Source organism: Ovis canadensis, chromosome 10 (assembly GCF_042477335.2).
Source record: "Ovis canadensis isolate MfBH-ARS-UI-01 breed Bighorn chromosome 10, ARS-UI_OviCan_v2, whole genome shotgun sequence".
Classification (NCBI taxonomy): Eukaryota; Metazoa; Chordata; class Mammalia; order Artiodactyla; family Bovidae; genus Ovis; species Ovis canadensis.
In genome coordinates, this window is record NC_091254.1 from 74223571 (window position 1) to 74248139 (window position 24569).

The 24569-nt window shown below is 36.9% G+C and overlaps 1 non-coding gene across 1 annotated transcript; it reads left to right on the forward strand.

The window, feature by feature from the left end:
* Positions 1–7686: 7686 nt before the first annotated feature.
* TRNAC-GCA (transfer RNA cysteine (anticodon GCA)) lies at positions 7687–7759 on the forward strand. The gene has a single exon. It is a non-coding gene; the product is annotated as a tRNA-Cys (tRNA).
* Positions 7760–24569: the final 16810 nt, after the last annotated feature.

Sequence of the window (24569 nt, forward strand, 5' to 3'; positions counted from 1 at the left end):
AGTCGTCCCATCATTGTGGAATAAAGGTCAAGCAATGCAAATATTGCTGCTTAGGAAACAGCTTAGGAAATCTACGTGAGTGGATCCTATTGTGGTTTAGTCATTATTGTGCAACCACATGAACTGTAGCCTGCCAGGCTCCTCTATTCATAGTTTATGCCAGGCAAGAATACTGGAATGAGGCTGCCATTTCCTCCCCAGGCCAGGGATTAAACCCGAGTCTTCTGTGGCTCCTGAATAGGCAGGTGGGTTCTTTATCATTGAGCCATTAGGGAAGCAGCTCTCAGAAAAATAGAACCTACTGCTAAGATAGGTTTTCATGATATTACATCCCTTGATTTCTGGGTGCACACATCTTTTTTATCTAAATATGCATCTCCACTGGTAAAAGATTTTATTAAAATATAATTATCTTCAGTAAAATCTCAAGAACACCTCCACTTTAACAAGGCATCTCAAATCTAACCAATCTATTGCTTTCATAAGCAGTCTTCTTTAGGCCCATGACACCTAGGTGACTTCCATATTTCTATTAGTGTACTCTCATTTTTATACAAGTATTATGTTTTTATTCTGCAGAATATGGATACTTCCAATACTCCTAACATAATCATTAACATTATTGAAATGTAAGTTCCATTTAGAATCAAAAATGTGCAAAGAATAAATTTCATATTGTAAATTGGCCAATAGTCTAAAATATGTAATATGTCCTGTTTTAAATGGAAAACTGTGTGCATGATAACATCAAGTATCAAGACCATCTATCAAGCTTCCTTGGATGTCATTCTGGCTGCCATAATATATTTCCTTGGGAAGATACCCTGGAGAAGGAAATGGCAAGCCACTCCAGCACTCTTGCCTGAAAAATTCTGTGAACTAAGGAGGCTGGTAGGTTACAGTTCATGGGGTCGCAAAAAGTCGGACATGACTAAGCAGCTTCACTTCACTTCACTTCACGAGAAAATAATTAGGAGTGTGTATGCATATGTGCTTGGGTGTGTAGGGTGTATAGAGTCTGATACAATTGTTGTGTTTTCCTTTGAATCTGCGAATCAAATGTCTGAATGCTTTGTTTTTTGTTTTGTTTTTTTTTTTTTTGGTTTGACAGTGATTTGTTTTCATTACCTTTTTTTGTTTGTTCAGTCGCTTTTCCCCACTCTTGGCTAACTAAAACTGTGTTTAACTACACGGCCAGTTTTGTTTAGAGGAAGGGGGCAAATTGTTAAAAGTCAATAAAATTTGTACATATGAAGACTACCATTAATGCACTCAAATTTGAAGATGCTGGAGAACAGTCTGACTGGCTTAACTCTGGTCATATGCCCGCCATTTTTCTTTTCTATCAGCTATTGTCAGGAAGGCAGGTTAGGCATCAACTTTGTGGTTGTTAAGGACCTACTCTATGAACAAGCTGGATACTTATCACTGAAGTATGGATGGGAAGAAATTCAATATGTAAATTCACTCAAAATTCCAATACTCTATCCACTAAGACTGTATAACTATTGATTAAATATGCAAGTAAAAGAGGCCGCCCTGTGAATTTCCCATGAAGAATTTAACAGAAAAACTACAGTTCCTCATTTGATGTTACTACATCAAATTTTTACTACAAATGAGCTCGTCATTTGTAATAAAAAAAAGATTTACTACTTTTTCTTGAAAATAACAATAATTTCTGGGAAGTTATTGGGCACTCTTAGATATTACTGATAATCTAATAGGAACTTTCAATATTCTTTGTGGAACTGAAGTACAAATGGAGGAAGCAAACTGATGGAGATGCTAATATTAGGACTGAATTAGAAGAAATCATGGCTGTTTTGGGGTATCACAGGAGAAAAGGCATGGTAGAAGATTCCGAGAAAACTATCAAAAATAACAATGTGATGTATTCCGTGTCCTTAGGACTTTCACAGTTCAATCTTTGAAGTAAGCAAAACAATTTATCTTCTTTCTTACTACTTTATCTATCATCTTCTCTCCTCTATATTTTTCCTCTTGTCAAAAAAGAAGTACTTTCCTTTATTGATGATATAGAATTTAAACTACCTGGACCCAAAGTGTCCATTGCAGAAAGCTTTATACCTGACAGCTATATTTTAGCCAATGAAAGAACAATACAATACTGGCTTCACTTCTCCTTTGTTCCTACTTTCAAGGCAGTGCACACTACAGTTTGAGCAGTAACCCAGCACACTTGCTATCAGTCTGTGCTGTTACTTTGTGCCATCTTTCACTATCCTTTGGCTATCTTTCCACTTATACATTGGGAAAATAATGTTAATTATATGTAATCCCTTACCTAATAAATTATAGTGGAATGATATAATGGAATTGTATAGGACTAATAAAAACAATGAGAGAGTTCTAGAGACACTAAGAAGAAAAAAATCAGGGTATAATGTCCATTGGGGAAAAATTGTGTTGTAATTTTTGTATAAATACATTTATAGTAAACTGTGCATATTAATTGGAGAAGGCAATGGCACCCTACTCCGGTACTCTTGCCTGGAAAATCCCATGGACCGAGGAGCCTGGTGGGCTGCTGTCTATGGGGTTGCACAGAGTCGGACACGACTGAGAGACTTCACTTTCACTTTTCACTTTCATGCATTGGAGAAGAAAATGGTAACCTACTCCAGTGTACTTGCCTGGAGAATCCCAGGCACGGGAGAGCCTGGTGGGCTGCTGTCTATGTGGTTGCACAGTCAGACATGACTGAAGCGACTTAGCAGGAGCAGCAGCAGTGCATATTAATATGTAAAATCATAGCCCATATTTAAACACTATGTCTCTGGGTGATAAGATGTCATGACACTTTCATAGATCTGTGCTAAGTGATCCTTTCTGTGTATTTATATGTAAATGAATGTTTATAGTGTAGTGATTTTACTATGAGTGGGTTATACTTTTGAATCCAAAAAGTCATTTTTAACAACCTAATTGGCTATAGCTTTCATAACAGTTGTTTAATCTTTTCTACAAAATACATTGATAACAATACAGAGTGATGTATGGGCAAGGAAAAAATATAAATAAATGTAGATTTTTTTACTGATTTGAAATTTTTATTATATTTTTATGCTCAAAGTTTAATACTATAGAATCATTTATAACTGAGTTTGAATGAAATTCTTAAAAACATAGCTTCATAATTAATTTACCACCATATGCTGAATTGCAACATAAAATGTTTTAAAGATATTGTGATAAAATACAACAGTGTGAAATAATCATAAAAACCATCTCTATGTGAATTGTGCTGCACTAATATTTTGATTCACCTTTCCAGAATAATAAACACTTCAGGCTGTCTATTTAGCTATTTCTCATTTTCCTTATTGACAACTCTATAACTTCAGCCTTTACCTTGTGACTTGGGAATATAGGCTGTGTCATTTGGAATAACACTGATGATTTATCTAGTCTGGCATTCTCTGTTCTAAAAATAAGTCTTGAAGATCATTCTCCCCTCTGTGCTTAAGAAGACAACATGGTGTAGAATTTACAAAAAAGGGTAGAGATTAATCTTAGGCAAGAGTATGCCAATTGCATGTGACATTTATCCTCTTCAGCCAGATGGCAGTGGGATGGAATTTGGGTCTTTCTTTTTCCTTTATGTATTATTCACAAGCTAATTCAATGCTCAAATGATAAAACCAACAGCAAGTCTGAGCAATTTCATTGTGTAATCAGCCAGATCTTTCATTGAAAAGAAATAAAGTTTCTAGTCTATATATTATTAGTAAAGTATATTTTGTTTAATAGTTTTAATAGCATTAATAATCAGAAATATATATATATATATAATGCTCTCTAGCAAACATTCCATGAGCTGTTATATAAAATTAATGTTGTTTGCTAAGGAACTTTGAATCTGCTGGTCAATTCTGCTACCTCTTCCCTATCTAGAAGAAAAAATAACCTTTGCTTTCTAAATGTTTCGAAGTGTTCCAATAATGATGGAACTAATAATAGAGGCTGTCTGACTTAGTAGTAATATCACTGAGAATGGAGAAACACAGATACAGTAAAGAAAGTGTCATCTTTATAAATTAAGTTGGCCCAGAATATATTAAAACAAGTGTGAGATAAGTTGTCAGCACAACTTTCCTGAGAAATATATATTTTTGCTGTAATTATTTAGACAACTCAAAAGATTAGTTGCTGCAAAATACGTACTTAGGAAAACAAAAATGAAAAGCATTTCAAATTCTTCTTTTAAAAAATGGACAATTAGTAAAAATATAACACTTCAGAATAATGATAAATATCTGTGGAGTTGTTAATATTGAAAGGAATATATTAAATTTTTCAGTCTTTAGCAACTTCATGAAATAAATGCTGAATCTATTTTCCCATTTTAAAGGAAAGAAGAGTTTACAAAGCTTCTTCAGAGACGTTTAAGTAGTTAGCTGAAGAGTCAGGTTTGAATCAAACATTCTTAGTCTAGGGCCTATGATCTCACCAGTTTTCTTATCTAGCTTTTCAATGAAGACTGAGTGTTCTTTTAAAGGAAAATAACATTTCCAGAGGTGAAGGCATCATCATTAATCCATTGGACTTTTGAGGGAATAAGAGGACACGTGAGGGCTAAATGGATTCTTGGATGCTAAGGAAAAAGCATTTTGTTGTTTATACTAAATCAAGTTCTGAGGATGCTGACAGGTAGCATTGAGTCTATTGTGATATCTGGAATGAGGGAGCCACTTCATGACAAGTACATTCTAGAAAATTAGACAGATATGTTGGGGAAAGAGGAATAGAGATAAATGAAGGTGAACATGATCTAATTTACTGTATTAGGAGGGTCTCAGCTAAATTAGAGAATCTTCTACTGGTAATTATCTGCCTATAGATAGCTCAGCATTTTATATTGGATATTTGGAAGAGGTCTTATTCCTTTGAGAAAGTAAGTTAAATGTTGGTAGATGATGGAAAAAGAAATTCCATTCAAACTCCTTTCAAGTAGCAGTTAAGGCTTTGAATAGTGTGCTCTTTTTACTTGACTGAATACATTTTGCCAAGATAGGCTGTGGCCAGGTCAAAGACACTAAGCACCAAAGAAACTGGATGTATACCTGTACTGGTCTTCCCAGGTGGCACTAGCGGTAAAGAACACTCCCGCCAATGCAGGAGTTGTAAGAGAGGTGGGATCGATCCCTGAGTTGAGAAGAGCCCCTGGGGAAGGGTATGGCAACCCACTCCAGTATTCTTGCCAGGAGAATCTCATGGAGACAGGAGCCTGGTGGGCTATAGTCCATGGGGTTACACAGAGTGGGACTGGACTGAAGTGATTTACCATGCTTGCCTATACTAAACTCAAAACTTCTCACGTTATGGGAAGAATACTTTTCCCTCCCTCATTCTTCACCCTACATAAAACCTGCTCCTAATCCTTCTAATTGTTTCCCTTAATTTCACTTTCCCAACAGCATCAGCCTCCTAGATTGAGCAACTCTGTGTGTGCTCAGTCGCTTACTTGTGTCCGACTCTTTGCAACTCCCTGGACTACAGCTAACCAGGCTCCTCTATCCATGGGATTTCCCAGACAATAATTCTGAAGTGGGTTGCCATTTCCAACTCCAGGGAATCTTCCCTACAAGAGATCGAACCCAGGTCTCTTGCATCTTCTGCACCGCAGGTGGATTCTTTACCCCTGAGGCCAACTAGGAAGTCCAAGAACAACCTGAATATGTCCCAATTCTAAAAATGGCTTCCTCCATGCCTTGGTATGCATTCCTATTGGGAAAGATTAAGGAAACTATTGATAAGAAAACCTCTTCAGTTTCATTAGTTGTTACATTATGTTATGTCAGCCTTTCCCACATAATTTGTTTGTATACCTTTGAGGGGGCTTCTCAGGTATCAGTTATAAGGAACCTGTCTGCCAAGCAGGAGATGTGAGTTCTATCCCTGAGTCAGGAAAATCCTTTGGAGAAGAAATGGCAACACACTCCAGTATTTCTGGCTGGAGAATTCCATGGACAGAGGAACCTGGCTGGCTATAATCCATGGAGTGGCAAAGAGTCAGACACTGTTTACAGACTAAACAACAATCCCTTGGAAATCCTAAAAGCTCCTAAGTTAATGACAGACTATTTCAATGTCTTATATGACTTCTGGATTCAATGCTTAAAGGTAATGAACAAAAACAGGGAATATAGTAGGATAAACATTAAAAATGTCTTTCATGTGTATAACGGACTTTTGGACTCAGAGGGAGAGGGAGAGGGTGGGATGATTTGGGAGAATGACATTCTAACATGTATACTATCATGTGAATTGAATCGCCAGTCTATGTCTGACGCAGGATGCAGCATGCTTGGGGCTGGTGCATGGGGATGACCCAGAAAGATGTTATGGGGAGGGAGGTGGGAGGGGGGTTCATGTTTGGGAATGCAAGTAAGAATTAAAGATTTTAAAATTTAAAAAATAAAAAACTAAAAAAAAAATGTCTTTCATTTTAAATGTATCAAGATTGAGCTGCTTATTAGACATCTGTGTAGAGGGTGTCTCATAAGTACTTAGATAAATGCAGTTAGAACCCAGAACAGAGAGAATGGCAAGAAAAAAATATAAATCAGAATCATCAGTCTAAAGATTCTGTCTCAAGCTAGAGGATTTACATGATTATCTAAAGCTCACATTTGTATTTCTTCTTCTCTTTTTTTTTTCTGAGTCCAGTAAATAACACTCATTGTTTCTATTCAAGTTACAGATAAATTGAGAAATAGACAGCAGATGCAGCAATAGACAAAGACCAAGAAAGATCATCTTTATGACTTATAAAGCTAGATTGGAAGACACATGCTTGATTTAAGTATTAGTGGACTTGAGATCTCCCTAATTATACCAGAGTCTACTCAGGATATCACATTCAAGCAGAAAGCACGGTCTGTAAATTATACCTCTATTTTTTTTCTGCTGATTTAGTTTGAGTAAGAAGAAAGGAATGGACTGAAATTTCTGTGTCTAGGTATGTTCCTAAATTAATGGTAGTTAACAACTTTACATTAATATTAGCTGGGAAAATGAATGGCATAATGAACAAAGGAGGAAAACAGAAACTCGTGAGAGAATACACACATTTTAGAACAAGAGTATAGATTTTATAACTAGAAATCTCTCTAATGGATCAGAGGTGTGACCTCTGATTAATTTAATTAATTAAATCTACTCCAAAATTCACACATTATTCAAGATTGAGTTTCTCAAATTATCTGAAAAATGTCCAATATGGCCTATTATAAGTTCTTCAATGAAATCAAATGTCATTATGAGAAGTACTGAACTAAAAAAAAAAAAAAAAGTTATTCACATAGTCATGCTATATATTAAGAAATTTCCTGGAGTAAAAGTAAATATCCAAAACCAAAACCTTTAACCGTTGCAGGTTAAAGCTCAAAAATACTAAATGACAAGTATTTAAACCTGACCTAAACCTATCTTGCATTTGTCTGTCAAAAATACAGAAATTTGAAATCATCCCAATTCCTTATACAGACTAGCTTTAGTTGAAAGGATTTTCAGATTTAGGCAGAGTAGGGGAATCATTTAATAGCTTTAGACTTTGTGTTTTTCAGAGATCAAAGGGTTTGTAGAACATAAAAGATTTTGCCCAGCACTAGCTCCTCTAAATGATTTAAATCAACCCCTAAATTATTTGCCTTCTTTGCTTCCCTGATAGCTCAGCCGGTAAAGCGTCTGCCTGCAATGCAGGAGACCCGGGTTCGATCCCTGGGTCGGGAAGATCCCCTGGAGAAGAAAATGGCAACCCACTCCAGGACTCTTGCCTGGAAAATCCCATGGACTGAGGAGCGTGGTAGGCTACAGTCCATGGGGTCACTAGGAGTCGGACACGACTGAGCGACTTCACTTCATTTAAGTCACTTCAGTCATGTCAGAATCCTTGTGACCCTATGGACTGCAGCCCACCAGGATCCTCTGTCCGTGGAATTTTCCAGGCAATAATACTGTTGTGGGTTGCCAGTTCCTCCTCCAGGGGATCTTCCGGATGCAGGGATCAAAGCCATGTCTCATGTCTCCCGCACTGGCAAGTGGGTTCTTTACCACCAGCGCTACCTAGGAAGCCCCACTCATTTTCTCCAAGCAAAATTACAGCCTCTGAAAATGGTGTTAGAAAAGACCTATTTCATTTTGTTTCTAATGGAAAACTGGCCAGTTCTTTCCTGAGTCCATCTGTGTAACTGGTCAAAAACAGTCAATACACAACATTAGGTTTCAGTTTTCTAACCACTTCCCCCAGAGCTTCTGGTTAAGCAGATAGGTAATACACATTTTCAGTTACTACAAGTGAGAGTTTTACCAAAAATTTTGCCTCCTACTGCCAACTCCTCTTATTTTAGGCTTTTGTTATGACAGAAACCTGCTTTCAGTTGTTATCCCTATTAATTCCCCTGCAAGTTTTTTATTTCTATATCTTCCTGCTCAATTGAAAGTTTTAATAGGGAAATAGTGACTATCTCCAGTAATGTCATTTTGAAGATTATTTATTATTAAATTACATGTATCAACTTATCTTTGATTTGTATCAGTATTTTCATCATATAACTATTTTCTTTGTTTTTTACTGTTCAGCTCTATATGTTCTTATAATGTAAGTAGCTGTGCTATAGAAAAGATATAACTTTGGTTTTGAATTCAACTGATATCATCTTTCAAGAATTGGCTACTTTTATATTGATTTACAACTCTGTGATTATGTTTTGTGTTTTCTATTTGCCCACATTGCTCTATGTGTCTTTTTTCATGGTAGACCCAAATAACAGACTTTAAGGGGAGCCAATCTTATTCTTAAATTGAAACTAAAAAGGGCAGGCACTGAGAAAAAAAAGGCATCAGCATCTGCCTGTTTTCAAGAGAGAATCGAGAAGCTATAATGTTCTCCTCTTCAACATAAACAATTTCAGAGAACAATGACCTTCTATAAAGTCGCTGTGATTATGATGGCATAGGATAAAAGATGACTTTATAATAATGTCTGAGCACACACAGAACTGAAAAGAATTCCTAACAGCAAGGTTTTTGTTTCTTCATGACTTAGAAAATACTTGACAAAATCTTTTCTCAGTGTCTTTAAAGATTTAGTTTTTTAGATTCTACATGTAAGTGGTACAAGGGGACAGGGAGGTGGAGGGACAGGCTGGCTGCTGTTCAAGGGAAAAAACTTGCAAAAAGTAGTACAACAAGTTACAGATCTCACGCACAGAATAGCAAGTATGGATAACAGCACCGTATTACAATAATAAAATTTTCTAAAAGTCTAGAACTTTCCAACACTAAAAATAAATAACTGTGTTGCATGCTAGATATCCTAATTATTGCTATGACAATTATATTACAATATAAAAATGTATCAAATTAATATGTTGTACAGCTTAAATTTACACACTGTTATATGTCAAATATATTTCAATTAAAAAAAACAGCATCTTTTTTGTTCAATGAATCATTGGCTTTGGATGGAAGCCTCTAGGCTACTTTTATAGCTCATTTTTGACATTATTTATTTTACTTTTCCTGTCATCTTTTGATTAATTTGGAATTTATGTTTCTACCCTGTTAATGATCCTTCCAGAAATTTGGATAAGTTTTTGCTTAAAAGTCTAACTTGATGCTAAATTTGTCTTACAATTAACATTTTATTAAATATGTATTTCATAAAGTGTTCAGCATATTAAGGCTAATTCATTTTAATCTTATTTATATATTTGCTGTAATGTTTTATGTATTAAACAGATATACCTATTAGTGGAATTTTCTTTGTGTATTTATTACATCACAGAACTTCATTTGAAATTATATTCCTTCTCTGCAAATCATAACTTTATGCTTTCTTTTAATATGTAGCTTTTGGTAGCAAAGTCAGCTTGTATTAATTTCAAAATATCTTACTTTTACCCTTATTTTTTATCTGAGTATTAAGCTGTAGGTTGAAAGTGATTTTATCTGTACAGATTTGTACGAAATGTCTTCTGGCTTCCTCATTTTTTAAAAAAAAAAGTAATGTTACTTTTTAATCTAACTGATATTTCATTCTTATTTGTTCTTTCTTTCTGAGGGCTTATATGATTTCCTAATCATATAGGTGTTAGGTGTTCAACAGATTTACATAAATATGTCTAGGAGTTGACTTATTTTTATGGATTCTGCCTGTTTTTTTTTGTTTATTTGTTTGTTCTTTCTGAATATGAAGATGCATCTTGTTTACCATTTGAGGAAATATCTCAGATGCTATCTCTGGAATGCCAGCTAACACATGTTAACATTTTCACTTTACCCACCCTGGCCTTTACTCTGCTAAATAACTATTTTTGTTTCTTTTTTTTTTTTAATGATCTATCTTCTACTTAATATTCTCCTCAGCAGTGTCTATTTCACTTTTAATAATTTGCTATGCTGTTCATTAATCTCTTACTTTGTCAAAATTTCAAATTCCATTGACAGGGCTGATATACTTTTTTGCTTGACATTAATTTTGGACTGGCTTGACTAGCTGACACCTGAACTTCATGTAAACTTCCTTCACTGTGGCTCTGTTGCTCCATCTCATGCTCAGTCCTCAGTCCTACCAACCAATCGTACCCTTCCCTGTCACTGCAATATTTGATGCAGTTTGTTGCTTAATGAATCTCCCAGTGGTTTTTACTGTCCACCTGCCATCCTTCCCCAGTTTTATCAACCACTGCTTTCCCAAAGTCTCATCTAATAAAATCTTTGCTGACAAGAAAGAGGTATGATTCACGATGGATATTTTTTTCTTAAGCATTTAGTAACTCTTAATGGAGAATATTATTTTCCTTACAGGGCTTCCCAGGTGGCGCTAGTGGTAAACAAAAGTGAAAGTGAAAGTGAATGTGAAGTCACTCAGTCCTGTCCAACTCGACTCTGTGTGACCCCATGGACTGTAGCCCGCCAGGCTCCTCTGTCTGTGGGATTCTCCAAGCAAGAATACTAGAGTGGGTTGCTATGCCCTTCTCCAGGGGATCCTCCCAACCCAGGGATGGAACCCGCCTCTCATATATCTCATGCATTTGCAGGCGGGTTCTTTACCACTGATTTCCCTGGTGGCTCAGATGGTAAAGCGCTTGTCTACAATGCAGGAGACCCTGGTTGGATCCCTGGTTGGATCACATAACTGAAGTGATTTAGCACATTATTTTCCTTGTTAACATTCTTTTAAAAATAATTTGATACATGTTATATGAAAGCAAATTCTGTTAGAGGGTTTTTGGTTTTAGGTTACTTATGCCTGGGCTCTGTGTGATCCAGACTTTAATTTTTTAAATTGGAATTTCTCAGGCAACACAGAAAATATAAATTTGGGGGTCCATCCTTAAATGATGATGTCTGGTTATTCTCCAGAACATTAGCACATGTTCTCATATGTTCTGCCCCACACAGAGTACAAATTTAAACATACCAGTCTTTTTTTCTGCAATTCTGCAGGACTTTTAAAAATCCCCTCCCTTTGAGAACACGGCCTAATGGAGACCCAGATTTTAGGTCTGAGTGACCACAGGACTCTTCACATTGCCCCTGTCACCAAAGCGAATTATGATCCTTAGCTTCCAAGTCTTCAAAGATTGACTATTACCATGTTGTAGGGTGTGGCTATTCTGCAACCCATCTTACTCCACTAAAAGAGCAAGCACACTGTAAAATAATGTTTTAAAATCTATCAGTGTTTTTAGAGAAAGATTGCTAAAGAAGTTTTCTCTATTTTCACCCAGAAGCACGTCTAAAGTTGACTGAAATGAGGAAGCTATTTTCTGTATCCGTCTGATGCCCTCATCCTTTTAAGTCTATTACTAACTTCTTATATTTAATTAGATGCTAGAATTTTCAGTGACTAATGGATCTAGTTAGATATTTTTCAGAGAAGGAAAATTTATCAAAATATCTCTTCTAATAATAAACTTCCTAAAAATATCTCTCTTATTTTGCATTTTAGTATGCTGAGTAACACTGAGATTAAAATTATTTTAAGGATATCTTCTGTATGAAATATTTATAAAAAGTCTCAAGGTATAAAAACTGATAAGCAAAATTTTAGTTATCTGATATAGTATAAGTTTATCTCTTTGAACTTAAAGTATTAGTGCTACAATTGAAGATATATAATAATCTAGTTTAGATATGTTGGATTTTCTGCATGAATTATTTTTACAATATTATATGTTCTTTTCATGACTTTCCAGGTGGCATCAGTGGTAAAGAATCTGCTTGCCAATGCAGGTGATGTAAGAGATATAGGTTCAAACCCTGGGAAGGGAAGATCCCTTGGAGTAGGAAATGGTAACCAAGTCCACTTTTCCAGCTAGGGAAATTCCATGGAGAGAGGAATCTAGTAGGCTACAGGCTACAGTCCATGGCGTTGCAGAGAGTCAGACATGACTGAGCATGTATACGCATCTTTCTCTTCATGAGAGGTTTTCAAATTGCGATGTCATCTATTATACTAAAGTTCTGCTAATTTATCAAGTTAAGTAGAATTGTTTAAATACTTCCAAAATCATGATCATGTATGTGAGACAACATATGTGTGCATAAGTACTAAGTCACTTCAGTTGTATCTGACTCTTTGTGACCCCATGGACTGTCGCCTGCCAGGCTACTCTGTCCATGAGATTTTCCAGGTAAGAATACTAGACGGGAAATAAAACTGAAAACCAGAAACAGGAGGCTTAAGTCCAAATCTTAAGAACATCAGAGAAATCCTGAATCCAGGGAACATTAATCAATAGGAGCTCATCAAACGCCTCCATACCTACACTGAAACCAAGCACCACCCAAGGGCCAACAAGTTCCAGAGCAAGACATACCATGCAAATTCTCCAGCAACACAGGAACACACCCCTGATCTTCATTATACAGGCAGCTCAAAACTACTCCAAAACAATTGACATCTCACAATCCATTAGTGGACAATTCATAGCACTCCAGAGAGAAGAAATCCAGCTCCACCCACCAGAACTCCAACACAAGCCTCCCTAACCAAGAAACCTTGACAAGCCACTGATACCACCCCACCCACAGAGAGGAAACTCCATAATAAAGAGAACTCCACAAATTCCCAGAATATAGAAAGGCCATCCCAAACGCAGCAATATAACCAAGATGAAGAGACAGAGGAATACCCAGCAGGTACAGGAACAGGAGAAATGCTTACCAAACCAAACCAAAGAGGAGATAGGGAATCTACCTGAGAAAGAATTCCAAATATTCATAGTGAAAATAATCCAAAATCTTGAAATCAAAATGGAATCACAGATAAATAGCCTGGAGACAAGGATTAAGAAGATGCAAGAAAGGTTTAGCAAGGACCTAGAAGAAATAAAAAAGAGTCAATATATAATGAATAATGCAATAAATGAGATCAGAATCACTCTGGAGGCAACAAATAGTAGAATATAGGAGGCAGAAGATAGGATTAGTGAAATAGAAGATAGAATGGTAGAAATAAATGAATCAGAGAGGAAAAAAGAAAAATGAATTAAAAGAAATGAGGACAACCTCAGAGACCTCCAGGACAATATAAAATGCTCCAACATTCGAATTATAGGAGTCCCAGAAGAAGAAGACAAAAAGAAAGACCATGAGAAAATTCTTGAGGAGATAATAGTTGAAAACTTCCCTAAAATGGGGAAGGAAATAATCACCCAAGTCCAAGTAATGCAGAGAGTTCCAAACAGGATAAACCCAAGGCGAAACACCCCAAGACATATATTAATCAAATTAACAAAGAACAAATATTAAAAGCAGCAAGGGAAAAACAACAAATAACACACAAGGGGATTCCCATAAAGATAACTGCAGATCTTTTAATAGAAATGCTTTAGGCCAGGAGGGAATGGCAAGACATACTTAAAGTGATGAAAGAAAATAACCTACAGCCAAGATTACTGTACCCAGCAAGGATCTCATTCAAATATGAAGGAGAAATCAAAAGCTTTATAGACAAGCAAAAGCTGAGAGAATTCAGCACCACCAAACCAGCTCTCCAACAAATACTAAAGGATATTCTCTAGACAGGAAACACAAAAAGGGCATATAAACCTGAACCCAAAACAATAAAGTAAATGGCAATGGGATCACACTTATCAATAATTACCTTAAACGTAAATGGGTTGAATGCCCCAACAAAAAGGCAAAGACTGGCTGAATGGATACAAAAACAAGACCCCTCTATAGGCTGCTTACAAGAGACCCATCTCAAAACAAGGGACACATACAGACTGAAAGTGAAGGGCTGGAAAAAGATATTCCACGCAAATAGAGACCAAAAGAAAGCAGGAGTAGCAATACTCATATCCGATAAAATAGACTTTAAAACAAAGGCTGTGAAAAGAGACAAAGAAGGCCACTAAATAATGATCAAAGGAACAATCCAAGAAGAAGATATAACAATTATAAATATATATGCACCCAATATAGGAGCACTGCAATATGTAAGACAAATGCTAACAAGCATGAAAGGGGAAATTAACAATAACACAATAATAGTGGGAGACTTTAATACCCCACTCACACCTATGGACAGATCAACTAAACAGAAAATTAACAAAGAAATGCAAACTTTAAATGACGCAATAGACCAGTTAGACCTAATTGATATATATAGGACGTTTCACCGCAAAACAATGAATTTCACCTTTTTCTCAAGTGCTCACTGAATCTTGTCCAAGATAGAATACATCCCGGGCCACAAATCTAACCCTGATAAATTAAAAAAAAATCGAAATCATTCCAAGCATCTTTTCTGACCATAATGCTCTAAGATTAGATCTCAATTACAGGAGAAAAACTATTAAAAATCCCAACATATGGAGGTTGAACAACACTCTTCTGAATTACCAACAAATCACAGAAGAAATTAAAAAAGAAATCAAATTATGCATAGAAACGAATGAAAATGAAAACACAACAACCCAAAACCTGCGGGACACTATAAAAGCAGTGCTAAGAGGAAAGTTCATAGCAATACAGGCATGCCTCAAGAAACAAGAAAAAAATCAAATAAATAACCTAACTCTACACCTAAAGCAACTAGTAAAGGAGGACATGGAGAACCACAGAGTTAGTAGAAGGAAAGAAATCTTAAAAATTAGGGCAGAAATAAATGCAAAAGAAACAAAAGAGACCATAGCAAAAATCAACAAAGCCAAAAGCTGGTTCTTTGAAAGGATAAATAAAATTGACAAACCATTAGCCAGACTCATCAAGAAGCAAAGAGAGAAAAATCAAATCAATAGAATTAGAAATGAAAATGGAGAGATCACAACAGACAACACAGAAATACAAAGGATCATAAGAGACTACTATCAGCAATTATATGCCAATATAATGGACAACGTGGAAGAAATGGACAAATTCTTAGAAAAGTACAACTTTCCAAAACTGAACCAGGAAGAAATAGAAAATCTTAACAGACCCATCACAAGCATGGATATTGAAACTGTAATCAGAAATTTTCCAGCAAACAAAAGCCCAGGACCAGACGGCTTCACAGCTGAATTCTACCAAAAATTTCGAGAAGAGCTAACACCTATCCTAATCAAACTCTTCCAGAAAATTGAAGAGGAAGGTAAACTTCCAAACTCATTCTATGAGGCCACCACCACCCTAATACCAAAACCCAACAAAGATGCCAAAAAAAGGAAAACTACAGGCCAATATCACTGATGAACATAGATGCAAAAATCCTCAACAAAATTCTAGCAATCGGAATCCAACAATACATTGAAAAGATCATACACCATGACCAAGTGGGCTTTATGCCAGGGATGCAAGGATTCTTCAATATCCGCAAATCAATCAATGTAATTCACCACATTAACAAACTGAAAAATAAAATCCATATGATTATCTCAATAGATGCAGAGAAGGCCTTTGACAAATTTCAATATCCATTTATGATAAAAACTCTCCAGAAAGCAGGAATAGAAGGAACATACCTAAACATAATAAAAGCTATATATGACAAACCCATAGCAAACATTATCCTCAATGGTGAAAAATTGAAAGCATTTCCCCTAAAGTCAGGAACAAGACAAGGGTGCCCACTTTCACCGCTACTATTCAACATAGTTCTGGAAGTTTGGGCCACAGCAATCAGAACAGAAAAAGAAATAAACAGAATGCAAATTGGAAAAGAAGAAGTAAAACTCTCACTGTTTGCAGATGACGTGATCCTCTACATAGAAAACCCTACAGACTCCACCAGAAAATTACTAGAGCTAATCAATGAATATAGTAAAGAAGCAGGATATAAAATCAACACTCAGAAATCCCTTGCATTCCTATACACTAATAATGAGAAAGTAGAAAAAGAAATTAAGGAAACAATTCCATTCACCATGGCAACGAAGAGAATAAAATACTTGGGAATATACCTACCCAAAGAAACTAAAGACCTATATATTGAAAACTATAAAACACTGATGAAAGAAATCAAAGAGGACACTAATAGATGGAGAAATATGTTCATGGATTGGAAGAATCAATATAGTGAAAATGAGAATACTATCCAAAGCAATTTACAGATTCAATGCAATCCCTATCAAGCTACCAGCCATATTTTTCACAGACCTAGAACAAATAATTTCAAGATTTGTATGGATATACAAAAAAAACCTCGAATAGCCAAAGCAATCTTGAGAAAGAAGAATGGAACTGGAGGAATCAACTTGCCTGACTTCAGGCTCTACTACAAAGCCACAGTCATCAAGACAGTATGGTACTGGCACAGAGACAGAAATATAGATCAATGGAACAAAATAGAAAGCCCAGAGATAAATCCACACACATATGGACACATTATCTTTGACAAAGGAAGCAAGAATATACAATGGAGTAAAGACAATCTCTTTAACAAGTGGTGCTGGGAAAACTGGTCAACCACTTGTAAAAGAATGAAACTAGATCACTTTCTAACACTGCACACAAAAATAACTCCAAATGGATTAAAGATCTAAACGTAAGACCAGAAACTATAAAACTCCTAGAGGAGAACATAGGCAAAACACTCTCCGACATAAATCACAGCAGGATCCTCTATGATCCACCCCCCAGAATACTGGAAATAAAAGCAAAAATAAACAAATGGGATCTAATTAAAATTAAAAGCTTCTGCACAACAAAGGAAACTATAAGTAAGGTGAAAAGACAGCCTTCTGAATGGGAGAAAACAATAGCAAATGAAGCAACTGACAAAGAACTAATCTCAAAAATATACAAGCAACTTATGCAGCTCAACTCCAGAAAAATAAACGACCCAATCAAAAAATGGGCCAAAGAACTAAATAGGTATTTCTTCAAAGAAGACATACGGATGGCTAAGAAACACATGAAAAGATGCTCAACATCACTCATTATCAGAGAAATGCAAATCAAGACTACAGTGAGGTACCATTTCCCACCAGTCAGAATGGCTGCAATCCAAAAGTCTACAAGCAATAAATGCTGGAGAGGGTGTGGAGAAAAGGGAACCCTCTTACACTGTTGGTGGGAATGCAAACTAGTACAGCCACTATGGAGAACAGTGTGGAGATTCCTTAAAAAATTGCAAATAGAGCTGCCTTATGACCCAGCAATCCTACTGCTAGGCATACACACCGAGGAAACCAGAATTGAAAGAGACACATGTACCCCAATGTTCATTGCAGCACTGTTTATAATAGCCAGGACATGGAAACAACCTAGATGTCCATCAGCAGATGAATGGATAAGAAAGGTGTGGTACATATACACAATGGAGTATTACTCAGCCATTAAAAAGAATACATTTGAATCAGTTCTGATGAGATGGATGAAACTGGAGCCGATTATACAGAGTGAAATAAGCCAGAAAGAAAAACACCAATACAGTATACTGACACATATATATGGAATTTAGAAAGATGGTAATGATGACCCTGTATGCGAGATAGCAAAAGAGACACAGATGTGTAGAGTAGACTTTTGGACTCTGAGGGAGAGGAAGAGGGAGAGGGTGGGATGATTTGAGAGAATGGCATTGAAACATGTATACTATCATGTAAGAAACGAAGTGCCAGTCTATGTTCGATACAGGATACAGGATGCTTGGGGCTGGTGCATGGGGATGATCCAGAGAGATGATATGGGGTGGGAGGTGGGAGGGGGATTCAGGATTGGGAGCTTGTATACACCCGTGGTGGATTCATGTCAATGTATGGCAAAACCAATACAGTATTGTAAAGTAAAATAAAGTAAAAATTTAAAAAAAAGAAGAAGAGAGAGAGAGAGGAGAGAAAGTGGAAGCAACTCTAGCAAAGGATTTGAGAAGTGGGATGAGAACTGAAAGGGGTTGGAGGCACAGGAGGGCCTTTTTTTTTTTTTTTGTAGGTGATGGGAACAATTAAGGAGTGGGGGAAAATTCAGTGATGTAGGGAAAGAGGATTGTGGTGACCCAAAGAGAAAAGAGCAGATAAAACCAAGGACGGTCTTGGAATGCAGGAACGGAAAAACCAAACCCTTATGGTTCTTCCCTCCCCCATGTTATAACTATTAATTGATTTCACATCCTCCTGAGCAGAATAATCTGTCTCCCCTCCTGCCCCATAGGGAGAAGTTATTTGCCTTACTCTTCCCCACACCCAGTATACGTGCCTCATCCAATCAGCAAATGACCTGCAAGACTCCTATCCCACTCCTTGTACCCTGGCTATAAATGTGGACTAATAAAAAAAAAAAAAAAGTGGACTAAGGACTCCCTGTTCAACATCCGTTCTTCCTTGAGCAGGCCCACTGTTCTTACATGTCTCCTACTCTAATAAACTTTATTCTCCTCTCAAAAAAAAAAAATACTAGATTGGGTTTCTGTGCCCGCTTCCAGGGCATCTTACTGTCCCAGGTATTGAACCCTCCTTTCTTGCATCTCCTGCATTGGCAGGTTGGTTCTTTACCACTAACACCACCTGGGAAGCCCAAGACTATATGTATCTCTCACAAATGCATGTATATGAATGCATAAAGGCAAGGCTTTTAGTTGTTGAAAATATAGAAGTGACATTTCACAAAAGCTATGCTATTACACTGTTTATATTTTACCAAGATCTTAACGCCTTTAAGCTGGTCAGAACGCTCATGGATGACTCATAAATGCAGATGATATGCACAGAGCATTTCCTAATTCATTTTTACTTCAAGTCTCTAAACAATTAATTGAGGAAAATGTGTGCAGCAGATATTTTAAATTGTGTTATTGCTTCTATTAATAAAGATTTCATACTAACTGACAAAAGAAATTGCATCATTGCTGAGAAAAACAAAAAATCATATATCAAGTAAGTATAAGAGCAATGTTAACATTAATATGAACAAAAAAGAAGCAAAATGTGAAATGTGAAAAAAATTGAGATTATTCACCTATCAAATTTTGGCCATTTTTTAAAATGAAAAAATTCAGGGATAACCAGGAAAACACTGTCTTATATTTCAGAAAAAGATATCAATTGCTGCAACATTTAAAAAGTAAGTTAGGTAGTTTCTATTGAGAACTATTAAAGATTGTGTTACCAAACCAGGTTTCTTTGCTGACAAGTAGCAAGCCAAACACAGAAACACTGAGGTTTGTAGCACAGGAAGGGTTTATTTACAAGGCAACCAACAGAGCAGAGTGAGAATAAGTCTCAAACTCATCTCCTTGAAGGTGAGGTACTCTGGAAACTTACAAGTGAAGAGTATAGTGTGACTGGAACTGTGGTGGAAGGTAAAATGCTTCTTCATGGATACATGTTTAGAAAACGGTGGCATGAGTATGATCTGAGGGTAAAGTTTTGGCCTCAAATGACAAAAGGTCATCTTTCAGACAAGCAAGTCTATCCTGCACAACTTCAGTTAACCACATCGTTGTTGTTTGGTTGCTAAGGAGTGTCTGACTCTTTAGGACCCCATGGACTGCTGTACGCCAGGCTTCCCATCTCCCAGAGTTTGCTCAAGTTCATGTTCATTGACTTGGTGATACTAACCACCTCATCCTCAGCTGCCCTCTTCTTTTGCCTTCTATCTTTCCCAGCATCAGTGTCTTTTTAAATGAATCAGCTTTTCACATCAGTTGACAAAATTATTGGAGCTTCAGCTTCAGCATCAGTCCTTCCAGTGAATATGCAGGCTTGATTTCCTTTAAGATTGACTGGCTTGATCTCCTTGCAGTCCAAGAGATTCTTGAGAGTCTTCTCCAACACCACAGTTTGAAAGCATCAGTTCTTCGGCCCATAGCTTTTTTTATGGTCCAACTCTCTTTAAAAATTAAATCACATTAGTTCCACCCAGTTTCAACCGTTTTGCTGTGCTACAAGGGAGTGTTTTTTTAACTAGCTGTTCTCTTATCTGTTGTTCTGTAAGACAAGCTTGAGAATTTCTGTTAATCATCGGTTTCTCTTAACATCTGAAGTGTGGTTTCAGGATTTTTTTTTTTAACCTTATGGGGTATGGTTTCAATGTCATATATGCTGACATAACTGAAGGTTTATGTAATATTTTTTACAATGGTTATTTTAAAATAAAAATTTTAAAAACTATTTAAATATCCAATAGCATAGTAAAATTTAAATAAATCCATATATACATCTTTATTGTGATATTACTGTTAAATTTCCTCAGTCACATATGATTATTGAGTGGCAGTACTAACTTTAAAAATTCATGGGAGATAGTATTAAATGAATAAGTTGGGATAAAAATATATGTTACAGGAGTTAATTATATAATTATCACACACATATGCATACAATAGGTAAGGCTAGGAAAAAATATAGCATTATATGCCATTATAGCTCAGTTGGTAAAGAATCCACCTGCAATGCAGGAGACCCTGATTTGATTCCTGGGTTGAAAAGATTCCCTGGAAAAGGGAATGGCTACCCACTCCAGTATTCTGGCCTGGAGAATTCCATGGACTGTATATTCCATGAGGTGGCAAACAGTCGGACAGGACGGAGTGACTTTCACTTCACTATGGCTACTTTTAGGTGAAGTGTTGAAAGGTACTCTTTTATTCGCTTTTGTAATTTTTTATCTAGAATGTGCTAAACACATGAAGTAAATAAAATAGTTCTTGTCATGTACAATGATGCAAGAATATTACCTTTTTTCTTACCATGCTGATAAAGTCCTTAAATTGTTAGGAAACACATTTAATTCATGGACCAAGATCAGTATCGATTACAAAATAAGAGTCTTAAAAATGAAAGCCTTTGTATATAATAATATTATATATCAACAAACTCAAACTAAGGCATAGTAAAAGAAAAATAACTTATTTTAGTAAGATAAATATTTATAAGATATTTCATTTAATATGACACTGAATGGGGGCTATCAAGAATACAAACTCATAGTCATCCCAGATATAACTAAGAATTGAGGTTGCTCAAGCACAGAAATAAGTATCCCACATGAATTAATAGCTTGTATTCATAAAAGGGCAAAGGTGAATACAAGCATTCAAGTGAGAGGTGCTATGTTGCATTGGTAAAATATAGATGGGACACAGAAATAATCACTTTAAACAATTTTCAAACAATTTATTGCTTCTGGTAATATTTTAAAACAAGTATAGAAAAATTAAAACTTGTCCAAATGTGACTAATGAATGCTCCTAGTGGAGGAGTTATGACTGAGCATTGATAGTAGGATTTCTGACTTCTAAAATTACTGCAAATAACTTCATATCATTAAATAGCTGTTTTTAAATCAACTTATGCCTAGTTAGAGCTTCCCCAGTGGCTCGGCAGTAAAGAATTTGCATGCAGTACAGGAGACCCAGGGAATGTGGGTTCAATCCGTGGATGGGGAAAACATCCTGGAGGAGGGAATGGCAACCCACGCCAGTATTCTTGCCTGAAGAATCCAATGAACAGAAAAGCATGGTGGGCTACAGTCCATAGGTTTGCAAAGAATTGGACATTACTGAAGCAACCAAGAGGAACAACCGCACATCCAAGAAGCAGCGGCTGCACAGGCGCAGGAGGGCTGAGAGGAGCTACTCCACGTTCCAGGTCAGGAGGGGTGGCCGTGAGGAGATACCCCTCGCCCAAGGTAAGGAGCAGCAGCTGTGCTTTGCTGGAGCAGCCCTGAAGAGACACTCCAGGTACAAGGTAATAGAAACCCAAGTAAGATGGCAGTTGTTACGACAGGCCACCAGAGGGTAGACACACTGAAACCATACTCACAGAAAACTAGCCAACCTGATCACACAGACCACAGCCTTGTCTAACTCAATGAAACTAAGCCAAGCCATGTGGGGCCACCCAAGATGGACTGGTCATGGTGGAGAAGTCTGACAGAATGTGGTCCACTGGAGAAGGGAATGTCAAACCACTTCAGTATTCTTGCCTTGAGAACCCCATGAACAGTATGAAAAGGAAAAATGATAGGATGCTGAAAGGGGAACTTCCTGGGTCGGTAGGTGCCCAATATGCTACTGGAGGTCAGTGGAGAAATAACTTCAGAAAGAATGAAGGGATGGAGCCAAAGCACAAACAACACACAGTTGTGGATGTGACTGATGATAGAAGCAAGGTCCAATGCTGTAAAGAGCAATATTGCATAGGAAACTGGAATGTCAGGTCCATGAATCAAGGCAAATGGGAAGTGGTCAAACAGGAGATGGCAAGAGTGAACATCGACAGTCTAGGAATCAGCGAACTAAAATGGACTGGAATGGGTTAATTTAATTCAGATGACCATTATGTCTACTACTGTGGGCAGGAATCTCCTAGAAGAAAAGGAGTAGCCATCATGGTCAATGAAAGAGTCCAAAATGCAGTACTTGGATGCAATCTCAAAATTGACAGAATGATCTCTGTTCATTTCCAAAGCAAACCATTTAATATCATGGTAATCCAAGCCTATACCCCAACCAGTAATGCTGAAGAAGCTGAAGTTGAACGGTTCTATGGAAACTTATAAGACCTTTTAGAACTAACACCCAAAAAAGATGTACTTTTCATTATAGGGGACTGGAATGCAAAAGTAGGAGTAACAGGAGTAAAAGGCAAATTTCAAATTTGATCTTAGAGTACGGAATGAAGCAGGGCAAAGGCTAATAGAGATTTGTCAAGAGAACGTACTGCTCATAGCAAACACCCTCTTCTAACAACACAAGAGAAGACTCTACACCTGGACATCACCAGATGGTCAACACCAAAATCAGATTGATTATACTTTTTGCAGCCAAAGATGGAGAAACTCTATGTGGTCAGCAAAAACAAGACCGGGAGCTGACTGTGGCTAGATCATGAACTTCTTATTGCCAAATTCAGACTTAAATTGAAGAAAGTGAGGAAAACCACTAGACCATTCACATATGATCTAAATCAAATCCCTTATGATTATACAGTGGAAGTGAGAAATAGATTTAAGGGACTAGACCTGATAGACAGAGTACCTGATGAACTATGGATGGAGATTCATGACATTGTAGAGGAGACAGGGATCAAGAAAATCCCCATGGAAAAGAAATGCAAAAAAGCAAAATGGCTGTCTGGGGAGACCTTACAAACAGCTGTGAAAAGAAGAGAAGTGAAAAGCAAAGGAGAAATGGAAAGACATAAGCATCTGAATGGAGAATTCCAAAGAATAGCAAGAAGAGATAAGAAAGCCTTCCTCAGCAATCAATGCAAAGAAATAGAGGAAAACAACAGAATGGGAAAGACTAGAGATCTCTTCAAGAAAATTAGAGATACCAAGGGAACATTTAAGATGGGCTTGATAAAGGACAGAAGTGGTATGGACCTAACAGAAGCAGAAGATATTAAGAAAAGGTGGCAAGAATTCACAGAAGAACTGTACAAAAAAGAGCTTCACGACCCGGATAACCACGATGGTGTGATCACTCCTCTAGAGCCAGACATCCTGGAATGTGAAGTCAAGCGGGCCTTAGAAAGCATCACTATGAACAAAGCTAGTGGAGGTGATGGAATTCCAGTGGAGCTATTTCAAATCCTGAAAAATGATGCTGTGAAAGTGCTGCACTCAGTATGCCAGCAAATTTGGAAAACTCAGCAGTGTCCACAGGACTGGAAAAGGTCAGTTTTCATTCCAATTCCCAAAGAAAGGCAATGCCAAAGAATGCTTAAACTACCACACAATTGCACTCATCTCACACGCTAGTGAAGTAATGTTCAAAATCCTCAAGCCAAGCTTCAGCAATACATGAACCATGAACTTCCAGATGTTCAAGCTGGTTTTAAAAAAGGCAGAGAAACCAGAGATCAGATTGCCAACATCCTCTGGATCATGGAAAAAGCAAACGAGTTCCAGAAAAACATCTATTTCTGCTTTATTGACTCTGCCAAAGCCTTTGACTGTGTGGATCACAATAAACTGTGGAAAAATCTGAAAGAAATGGAAATACCAGCCCACCTGACCTGTCTCTTGAGAAACTTATATGCAGGTCAAGAAGCAACAGTTAGAACTGGACATGGAACAACAGACTGGTTTCAAATAGGAAAAGGAGTACGTCAAGGCTGTATATTGTCACCCTACTTATTTAACTTACATGCAGAGTACAT